Raw genomic sequence first — 11,995 nt, 5'->3', positions numbered from 1 at the left:
AGACCCCTGGTCTACGGAGCGGAAGCGTCCTCCCTCATGAGGTGAGACGTCGCTCCGCGTGGGTCCTAGCGTTCGATGAGGCGCAGCAGGACGCCATGCGGGGGATGGACCTTGTGCTGGGGGAGGAGCGTCGTCAAGAAGCCGCACTGCAAGCGGCGAGGTACCAACAGGCGCTGCGGCGATATCACTACCACAACATCCGCCCCAGGACTCTCGAGGTAGGAGACCTCGTGCTCAGGCGGGTTCTCTCCAGGGAGGGACTGAACAAGCTCTCTCCCATGTGGGAGGGCCCGTTCAAGGTTGTTCATGTTTCCAGGCCCGGCTCCGCGCACTTGGAGACTCAGGAGGGAGTGCCGGTCCAGAATGCATGGAACATCCAGCACCTCCAGAGGTTCTACCCCTAAAAAGGCCCAGAGCCTGTGAAGCAAGGCGAGTGCCTGTGAAGCTATCGCGTTTTGGAAAAGGCCTAGAGCCTGTGAAGCAAGGCAAGTGCCTGTGAAGCTATCGCGTTTTGGAAAAGGCCCAGAGCCTGTGAAGCAAGGCGAGTGCCTGTGAAGCTATCGCGTTTTGGAAAAGTCCCAGAGCCTGTAAAGCAAGGCGAGTGCCTGTGAAGCTATCGCGTTTTGGAAAAGGCCCGGAGCCTGTGAAGAAGGCCAACGCCTGTGAAGCTCGCCGCCCGTGACACTCTCACGTAATAATGAGTTGGGGCTGTACACGCCCCAGAGTCTCAGGAGTGCCAGCCTCAGGCCCTGGGGCTCCCTCCCACGCCCAGTGGCAGCACTTAGCTCCGCGCTGGTGAGAAGACGTCAAAGACTAGATTAGGTGCCGGACGCGGCTTTTCATTTGCTTTCCACAGTTGGCTTGTTCCTTCTCATTCGAAGTTTATTGAAGTTGTTGCCATCTTTGGCTTGCGATTCTTTGACCTTTCATTCTTCTGCCTCGATTTCTCTGGTGCAAAGCCTCGCGAGGGGGGGGGCAGCCGGGCGCCCTCACGAGAGTCCCTATCCTAGTCATTCAAAGGGTTCGCGACCTGGGCCCTTTACAGGAGCACCCCTCCAGTCTGTGCCCCTTGGGCACCGCGACACAGACGCAGGGCCTGGGTCAGTCGCCCCCACGGCTGGGGCCGGGAACCATCCACGCGTGGGCACATAGCCGGAAGGTACGATAAAGAAAGCGGAATGATGGTTAATAGCAATAACCCATACAAGCCCCCGCGGGGCTCCACACTACTGTCCTTTTTACGCAGGAAAAAGGAAAAGGAAGAACAAATCTGGTGCAGCTCGCCTCGCACCGGCCCGCAGGGAAGCCCGAGCTGCCTCCGGAGCTCAGGCGGACTCCCTCTCGCGCTTCACCAGGGCGCGACGGTGGGCGGACACACTACCACCTCCCAAGCAGATGCGACGGCGTGGAGGCTGACCACGGCCACCGCTAGAAGAGTCGCCGCCTGAAGAAGAACAGGAGAAGCTCGAGGAACCCTGGGCGCCGCCGGCCGCGCGAGCGCTGCCCTCTCCATCATCACCGGAGCCGGGTTCCCGGCCGCGGTCATCACCCTCGGGGCAGCACCCTGCGCGGAGACCATCTTCCCCAAACACCCTCACGTAGAGGGTGGCATCACCGTCGAACTTGAAGTGTAGGGTGCACCGACGGCCCAGGCCACGCGCGCGGGCAAACGACTGCCAACCGCAGGCCAGGGCCAGGCTCCCGGCTGCGGAGACCTCCAGTGAAACCCATGAGGCCCGGCTGCAGCAGCCCTCGGCCTGAAGCCAGAGGCCGCCCGGAGTGCTGGCCGGGAGCTCGCCGAGAAGGAAGCGAGGAAGAGGAAGCCGGGTGCTAGTCGGCTCCGCCGACCACAAGACGAACTCCGGCAGCACCTCGGCAGCACGGAAGCGCGGCATGGGGGGACGCGCAGCCGGAGCGCACCCCCTGGTCGCAGTAATCTGCCCGCCACCGTGCTGGGAAGCGTCTCCGCGGCCGCGGGGAGCTGCCGTGGTGACCACAGGATGTTTGCGGGGGCGCCCTCGGCTACGCTTGGGCGGAGGAGAGGCACGCCCAGCCTGGCAAGCCTTCCCCTTCTCCGCGGCTGAGAACCTCCTCGACGGGGCCATGAAGAAGAAGGAGAAGCGAGGGGAGATAAAACTGGAAGGACGCGCGTCGATCAGTACTTATAGCTGGCGAAGGCCAACCGCCGGCCCCCACGATCGCAGGTAATCATGACCCATTTTTACATGCAGGGACTTGTCCAATCCGTGCAGTTGCCGAGGCGCCGTGGGGAAGTGGAGACGCCCACCTCCAATCAACCGCCACGCGGCGCCCAAGGCCGCGGGCTGTTAGGGCCCGCGGTGCTTCGCTCTTGCCCTTCCGCCTCCCTGCACGGCCAAGCCCGGGCGCGCCTTGGGCCCGAGGGCTACTGTCGGCGTTCTGGGAACGGGGGTCCCTAGACTTGCCTGCCTGCAGCCTGTGGCGTGGCTCAAAGGGGGGCCCAGCACGGCCCATCTTCACCAACACAAACCTAAGACCCTCACGAGGGGCCAAGCCTCGCGGGGCGTACGACGCGGAGCTTCCTCAGGCACGGCCTCATCAGGCTGGCTCATGAGGGGGCGGAGAGATCAAGGCGGGGTACCTCACGAGGTGCCCGTGACGCAAGCCATGACGATTCAGGGCGCCAGGCGGGTGCCAGCCCGCGCAGCGTCCTCCTTCCCTCTTTGGTGCAAAGGGGGCAAGCGCAGCCGCGGAGTACCGAGGCATCAGGCAAAGGTTCCATTTCGGTGCAACGAGACCAATACCAGGAGGACTACGAGACGGAGGTCACCATGGAGCCCAAGACGGCGTCATCACCAGAGCTTTGCACAGGCGAAGACTACTTTTGTCTGGATAGCTGATACTTGTTGTCCCCCTTCAAATTAGCCCGCCCTTGTTGGCTCCCTTCCCACTCAATATTTGGGGAGAGGACCAGGGCCTCTATAAATAGGACTAGCCACCCCCAGGGTAGAGGGGATCGGGAATCAGCCAACCCAAAAACAAGCTGGGGTCGAAATCAGGGTCGGACTGTTGGAGGAAAGCAGAGAGAGAGAGAGAGAAAGGTGACTGGACTCCTCCGAGCAGTTCATCGCACCAGCCAAGAACAGCCCCTCGCAAGGCTGTTCTCCCTTGTATTGTTCATCATCTTCAGCCCAAGAGGCAATCCACCACACCACACACTGGAGTAGGGTATTACACCACAACGGTGGCCCGAACCAGTATAAACCCTGTGTCTCTTGTGTTGTTCCTTCCTTAGTTTAGATCCTAGCATGGCGGAGGGGTGCAGGTAGGTAGGGCGCGAAATCTCCGCGCGCACCCCAGTGTTCGAACCTCAAGGGTCTGTCGGAGCCCGAAATCCACATGGGTCTTATCCGAGAAGAAAATCACGTTCCAAAAAGGATTTTTCTGTTTGGATTCCGTTTGATATTCTGTTTCTTCGAAACACAGAAATAGGCAAAAACAGCAATTCTGGGCTGGGCCTCCGGTTAATAGGTTAGTCCCAAAAATAATATAAAAGTGGAAAATAAAGCCCAATATAGTCCAAAACAGTAGATAATATAGCATGGAGCAATCAAAAATTATAGATACGTTGGAGACGTATCAGGCATCCCCAAGCTTAATTCCTGCTCGTCCTTGAGTAGGTAAATGCTAAAAAGAGAATTTTTGATGCGGAGTGCTACTTGGCATAATTTCAATGCAAAATTTCTTAATTGTGGTATGAATATTCAGATTAGAAAGATTCAAGACTAAAGTTCATATTGACATAAAGAATAATAACACTTCAAGCAAACTAACAAAGCAATTATGTTTTCTCAAAGTAACATGGCCAAAGAAAGTTCATCCCTACAAAATCATATAGTTTAGTCATGCTCCATTTTCGTCACACAAGAATGCTCTCATCATGCACAACCCCGATGACAAGCCAAGCAATTGTTTCATACCTTAATAATTTCAAACTCATAAACTTTCACGCAATACATGAGCGTGAGCCATGGATATAGCACTATGGGTGGAATAGAATATAATGATGGGGGTTGTGTGGAGAAGACAAAAAAGGAGAAAGTCTCACATCAACGAGGATAATCAATGGGCTAGGGAGATGCCCATCGATTGATGTTAATGCAAGGAGTAGGGATTGCCATGCAACGGATGCACTAGATCTATAAATGTATGAAAGCTCAACAAAAGAAACTAAGTGGGTGTGCATCCAACTTACTTGCTCATGAAGACCTAGGGCACTTGAGGAGGCCCATTGTTGGAATATACAAGCCAAGTTCTATAATGAAAAATTCCCACTAGTATATGAAAGTGATAACTCAAGAGACTCTCTATATGAAGAACATGGTGCTACTTTGAAGCACAATATATGAGACTCGCTATATCATGGTGCTACTTTGAAGCACAAGTGTGGAAAAAAGGATAGTAACATTGCCCCTTTTTGTTTTTTTGAGACAATGCTCTATTGAATGATGATCATCACACTTCTATTTATTTACAACTCAAGGATTACAACTCAAGGATCATGCTAAGCAATATGACAATGATGAATGTGTCATGATAAACTGGATGGTGGAAAGTTGCATGGCAATATATCTCGGAATGGCTATGGAAATGCCATAATAGGTCGGTATGGTGGCTGTTTTGAGGAATATATAAGGAGATTTATATGTGAAAGAGTGTATCGTATCACGGGGTTTGGATGCATCGGCGAAGTTTGCACCAACTCTCAATGTGAGAAAGGGCAATGCACGGTACCGTAGAGGCTAGCAATGATGGAAGGGTGAGAGTGCGTATAATCCATGGACTCAACATTAGTCATAAAGAACTCATATACTTATTGCAAAAATCTACAAGCCATCAAAAACCAAAGATTGGTAGGAAAAGACCATCGCTCGTCCCCGACCGCCACTCATAAGGAGGACAATCAAATAACACCTCATGTTTCAAATTTGTTGCATAATGTTAATCATACGTGCATGCTACGGGACTTGCAAACTTTAACTCAAGAACTTCTCAAATTCACAATTACTCTACTAGCATGACTTTGATATTACTACCTCCATATCTCAAAACAATTATCAATCATCCAACTTTTCTTAGTATTCAACGCACTCAAAAGAAAGTTTCACAAATCTTGAATACCAAGCAAGTTATTATTAAGAAAATTACCATGCTATTACGACTCTCAAAATAATTTAAGTGAAGCATGAGAGATCATAGTTTCTTTAAAAAAAACCACCACCGTGCTCTAAAAGATCTAAGTGAAGCACATAGAGCAAAATTTCAACGCTCAAAAGATATAAGTGAAGCACGTAGAGCAAAACTACATAGCTCAAAAGATATAAGTGAAGCACATATAGTATTCTATCAAATTTTAATTCATAGATGACTCTCTCAAAAGGTGTGTACAGCAAGGATGATTGTGGCACACTAACAAACAAAGACACAAATAATACAAGATGCTCCAAGCAAAACATATATCATGTTGGTGAATAAAAATATAGCTCCAAGTAAATTACCGATGGAAGTGGACGAAAGAGGGGATGCCTTCCGGGGCATCCCCAAGCTTTGACTTTTTGGTGTCCTTGGATTATCTTGGGGGTGCCATGGGCATCCCCAAGCTTAGGCTCTTGCCACTCCTTGTTCCATAATCCATCAAAAGAATTCAACCAAAAATTGAAAACTTCACAACACAAAACTCAATAGAAATCTCGTGAGCTCCGTTAGAGAAAGAAAACATAATGCCACTTCCAGGTACTGTAATGAACTCATTCTTTATTTATTTTGGTGTTAAACCTACTGTATTCCAACTTATCTATTGATTATAAACTATTTTACTAACCATAGATTAATCAAAATAAGCAAACAACACACGAAAAACAGAATCTGTCAAAAACAGAACAGTCTGTAGTAATCTGTAACTAACGCAAACTTCTGGAACTCCAAAAAATCTACCAAAATTAGACGACCTATATAATTTGTTTATTGATCATAAGCAATTGGAATCAGTATTTTATCATGTTCTTATGATTTTTAGTAATTCTGGCACTGAATGCAAAGTTTCTGGAATTACAGCAAGATCAAATAACTATCATCCAAGAAGATCCAATAGGTCTAGCTTGGCACAAACACTAATTAGAACACAAAACCACACCCAAACAGAGGGTAGATGGGTTATTTATTCCCTAACAGAAGAAAAACACAAAAAACAAAAAATAAAATTGGGTTGCCTCCCAATAAGCGCTATCGTTTAACGCCCCTAGCTAGGCATAAAAGCGAGGATATATCTAGGTATTGCCATCTTTGGAAGGCAATCCATAAGTGGCTCTCATGATGGTTTCATATGGAAATTTTATTTTCTTTCTTGGGAAGTGTTCCATGCCCTTTTTTAATGGAAATTGGAATCTAATATTCCCTTCCTTCATATCAATAATCGCACCAACCGTTCTAAGGAAAGGTCTACCAAGAATAATAGGGCAAGAAGGATTGCAATCTATATCAAGAACAATGAAATCTACGGGCACATAATTCCTATTTGCAACAATAAGAACATTGTTAATCCTTCCCATAGGTTTCTTAATAGTAGAATCCACGAGATGTATGTTTAAAGAGCAATCATCAAGATTGCGGAAATCTAGCAAATCACACAAAGTTTTGGGGATAGTGGTGACACTAGCACCCAAATCACACAAAGCATAAAACTCATGATCTTTAATTTTAATTTTGATAGTTGGTTCCCACTCATCATAGAGTTTTCTAGGGATAGAGACTTTCAACTCAAGTTTTTCTTCATAAGATTGCATCAAGGCATCAACAATATGTTCGGTGAAGGCTTTCTTTTGACTATAAGCATGCGGAGAATTTAGCACGGATTGCAACAAGGAAATACAATCAATCAAAGAGCAACTTTCATAATTAAATTCCTTGAAATCCAATATAGTGGGTTTAGCAACATCTAAATTTTTATTTGTTTCAATCCCACTTTCATCAATTTCATCATAAAGATCTAAATACTCCAAATTTTTGGAACGCCTTCTAGGTAAAGGAAGATCATATTCAGTTTCATCAAGATTCATATTGCAAAACAAAGATTTGATAGGGGACACATCAATAACTTTTAGATCTTCATCTTGATTTTCATAGGTATTGCAAGAACACGCTTTAATAAAGGCATCTTTTGAAGCACGCATCCTAGCGGTTCTTTCCTTGCACTCATCAATGGAAATTCTCATAGCTTTGAGAGACTCATTGATATCATGCTTAGGAGGAATAGATCTAAGGTTTAAAGAATCAATCTCAAGAGAAATTCTATCAATGTTCCTAGACAAATCATCAACTTTAAGCACTTTCTCTTCAAGCAAAGCATTAAAATTCTTTTGAGAATTCATAAACTCTTTAACACTATTCTCAAATTCAGAGGGCATCTTATTATAATTTCCATAAGAGTTGTTGTAGGAATTTCCATAATTATTAGAAGGTTTACTAGGATATGGCCTAGGATTAAAATTCCCTCTATACGCATTGTTACCAAAATTATTCCTACCAAAAAATTCACATCCATAGATTCATTGTTATTCTCAATCAATGTAGACAAAGGCATATCATTAGGATCAGAAGAAACACTCTTAGTAGCAAATAATTTCAGAAGTTCATCCATCTTTCCACTCAAAACATTGATTTCTTATATCGCATGCACTTTTTTATTAGAAGATCTTTCAGTATGCCATTGAGAATAATTAACCATAATATTATCTAGGAGTTTAGTAGCATCTCCTAAAGTGATTTCCATAAAAGTGCCTCCCGCGGCCGAATCTAAAAGATTTCTAGAAGCAAAATTCAATCCGGCATAAAAAATTTGTATACTCATCCACAAATTTAAACCATGAGTAGGGCAATTACGTATCATTAATTTCATTCTCTCCCAAGCTTGTGCAACATGTTCATGATCAAGATGCTTAAAATTCATAATATCGTTTCTAAGAGAGATGATCTTAGCGGGAGGGAAATACTTAGAGATAAAAGCATCTTTGCACTTGTTCCAAGAATCAATACTATATTTAGGCAAAGACGAAAACCAAGCTTTAGCATGATCTCTAAGCGAAAAAGGAAATAGCTTCAATTTAACGACATCATTATCGACATCTTTTTTCTTTTGCATATCACATAAATCAACGAAGCTATTCAGATGAGTAGCGGCATCTTCACTAGGAAGGCCGGCGATTTGATCTTTCATAACAAGATTCAACAAAGCAGTATTGATTTCACATGATTTCACAAGATCATTATTATTGGTATTGGTGAAGTCACACAATTTGGTAGTATCTTGAGCCATCGCAACAAACAAGCAATCCAACACACGAGCAAACAAAAGACAAGCGAGAAATAGGCAAATGGAGAAGGAGAAGGGGAAGGAGAAAGAGAGGGCGAATAAAACGGAAAGGGTGAAGTGGGGGAGAGGAAAACGAGAGGCAAATGGCAACTAATGTAATGCGAGAGATAGGGATTGTGATGGGTACTTGGTATGTTGACTTTTTGTGTAGACTCCCCGGCAACGGCGCCAGAAATTCTTCTTGCTACCTCTTGAGCTTGCGTTGGTTTTCCCCGAAGAGGAAAGGATGATTGTCGGTGTCAAAACCGGCGGATCTCGGGTAGGGGGTCCCGAACTGTGCGTCTAGGCCTGATGGTAACAGGAGGCAGGGGACACAATGTTTTACCCAGGTTCGGGCCCTCTTGATGGAGGTAAAACCCTACGTTCTACTTGATTGATATTGATGGTATGGGTAGTACAAGAGTAGATCTACCATGAGATCAAAGAGGCTAAAACCTAGAAGCTAGCCTATGGTATGATTGTTGTCCGTCCTACAGACTAAAACCCTTTGGTTTATATAGACACCGGAGAGGGCTAGGGTTACACAGAGTCGGTTACAATGGTAGGAGATCTACATATCCGTATCGCCAAGCTTGCCTTCCACGCCAAGGAAAGTCCCTTTCGGACACAGGACGAAAGGTTCAATCTTGTATCTTCATAGTCCAGGAGTCTAGTCCGGCTATCCGGACACCCCCTAATCCAGGACTCCCTCAGTAGCCCCTGAAACAGGCTTCAATGACGACGAGTCCGGCGCACAGATTGTCTTCGGCATTGCAAGGCAGGTTCCTCCTCCAAGTACTTCATAGAATATTTTGAACACAAAGGTAGTGTCCGGCTCTGCAAACTAAATTTCCACATATTGCCATAGAGAGAATAATACTTACACAATCTAATCTGCTGGCGTATTCCATAGCGTGACATCACACCACGGCCAAGTCTTTATTCGAATCGTTTTACTGTCCCACCTCAGCGCGTTTAGCGAGGCGGTTTCCTTGGCACGTCTTGTCAAAGCAGAGATCGTGTCCCCTTATTCCGGGATTCTCATCAATACGGGCGTGGGTAACCCAACCGCGCCATTGATTACGGTGCTCGGGAGATAAGCGAGTTTTACCAGGCTGGTGGGGACGCATAGTCGCGTCCACCGATATAAGGTGATAAGGATCCACCTTTTCATCCACGCCTTCTTCCTCCTTTGCCTATCCATTTCCGTGCACTCGAGCTCCAGCGCCCAAGTCCGCACACCCCACCTCAACCTTCTCCAGCCATGTCCGAAGCGGGAGGCAAGTGGATGGTGTCCTCCGTCACGGAGGGACACATAAAAAAACTGAGGAAGGCCGGATACTTGTCTAACGACATTGCGCACCGGCTTCTCGAAGAGGGGCAGCTCATCCCCACCCCTAGGCCCCATGATAGGGTGGTGTTCCTCCCCCATTTCCTCCACGGACTGGGCTTCCCTCTCCACCCATTTGTCTGGGGGCTCATGTTCTACTATGGCCTGGATTTCCACGATCTGGCCCCGAACTTTGTCTTCAATATCTTGGTGTTTATCGTTGTGTGCGAGGCTTTCTTCTGCATCCGCCCCCATTTCGGCCAATGGCTCAAGACTTTCAATGTCAAGCCGAAGGTGGTGCGCAGCACCCAGGCGGAGTGGGGTGGCACCATGGTGGGCAAGATGCCCAACATCCTATGGCTCGAGGGCTCCTTCGTGGAGTCCCTAAAGGGGTGGCAATCGGGGTGTTTTTACATCATTGGGCCGCGCGACCCTGAATGGGTCGCAGCCCCCGAGTTCCGATCCGGACCCCCTACGCAGCTCATCTCCTGAAAAGAGACGGGCCTGTCGTGGGGTAAAGAAGGAGAGCTGACCGGACTCCAAACATGCGTCCAAACCCTGGTGGACAAGAAGCTCAAACTTTTCAACGTAGTCCAGGTTATGCTCATCCACCGGATCCTCCCGTGTCAACAACGGGCTTTCAACCTGTGGGAGTTCGACCCGGCACAACACCAAACTCTGAGCAGGCTCTTCGACACGACGTACGAAGATGCCTGGAAGGTGCTTTTCAAGGGCGCCGAGGCCCCCACATCCGCTACCGAGGATCACAGATTCAGCATGCAGCGTCACGCTCGTGCGGTAGCTGTTTTTACCTTTTACAGGGTATTAGTTTTTCATAGTTTGACTCCATGCGGGATCTAAGCTCCCTTACCTTTGACAGGATTGGCAGGAGACGTCTGGACAAATCAACTGTCTGGCTCCTTTGCCCGAAGGCCAAGCGGACGCTCGCTTGGCAAAGCTGCTGGTTCTGGCACCCTATGTGGTGCCGGAAAAGAAGGCCAAGAAGAAGGCCACGGGGACTCGGAAGAGTGTCGGCGCCTGGAGGTGTCGGTTTCATCATCCGACGACTCCAAGACGAACTCCTCCCGTGAAGACGAGGAGGAGTAAGAAGAGACCTCTCCCCCTCCAGCGAGGTAAGGGAAGAAAAGGAAGGCCGCCCCAACTGGGGAGGCCGAAGGGTCCAAGAAGGGGAAAACCCGTCCTCTGAACTACTCCACCAACATCAACAACGATGAAGAGGAGTGGCCACTCAGAGCCAAGCCCCTAGCGAAATCATAAGTATCCGGATACCAGAGTGATTCATAGTATTCCTCCATTGCATAGCTTTTACTTACGTCGAACATGTTTATGCAGTCCACCCAAAGACTGGCTCGACGTGTCATCGAGCGGTTCCCTGGATTCGTTGGATGTGAATTCGCTTCCGACGGCTACCTTCCCCACCCTACGGACGACGCCGAGGTGGCGTCCCAACAGGTTCCAAGCCAGGAGGAGGTGGTCTTGGAGGCGCCGCAAGGCAACCTCCCGGACTCTAGGCATAAAGGGGATAGAACCCCCAAGGGCTCCAAGTCCGGCCTTGAGCCGGACACCGCGCCGGAACCTTCAACGGTTCCGAACTCCGGTAGGCAGCCTCCTTCCAAGAGGAGCAAGCCTACCGAGCCGGCGACCTCCGTCCAACCGGAGGTACCGGCCAATTTGCTGGAGGTGCTTAACGGCGCCTCCATCGACGAGGAGCACCGCACTATTATGAGTGCGGTGATCCAGAAGGTTCAGTCCGCCAAGAGCGGACTGACTGAAGCCTGTGCCAGCCTTCTAACAGGCTTTGAGGTAAGTGAAGAATATGTAAAAATATTACCGCATAGACAGTAGCCCCTGATGCTCTGTTCGGCATTCGGAAAGAAAAGCCGAATAGAGGATCTAATAACATTCGCAGGAGTCTAACATAATCAAGTCAATATGCATATGCAGGCTTCGCTGCTGGCCTCCACTGCACTGACTGCGGAGGTGGATACGCTGAAGCAAAACCTTGCGCTGTCCGAGAATGAGCTCGACCATGCCAAGAGGCAACTCGAGGAGAAGGAAGGTAAGTAATACCTTGCGCAAGTATATAGAGAAGATGTGGTTGCGAAAAATGACAGGATCAACGTGCTGTTATAGGGGCCACGACCGAGGTGGCAACCCTTAAGAAAGTGCTGTCCGAGGCCGAAAACATAGCGGCAGCGAAGCACACAGAGAGAGGGAAGCAGGAGGCGCGGGTGGAGGAGGTGCAGAAAGAGCTCCAG

The sequence above is a fragment of the Triticum aestivum genome, chromosome 2A, assembly GCF_018294505.1.
Source record: "Triticum aestivum cultivar Chinese Spring chromosome 2A, IWGSC CS RefSeq v2.1, whole genome shotgun sequence".
NCBI lineage: Eukaryota > Viridiplantae > Streptophyta > Magnoliopsida > Poales > Poaceae > Triticum > Triticum aestivum.
The sequence above is the reverse complement of the archived record's forward strand: the minus strand, read 5'-3'. Positions refer to the sequence as shown.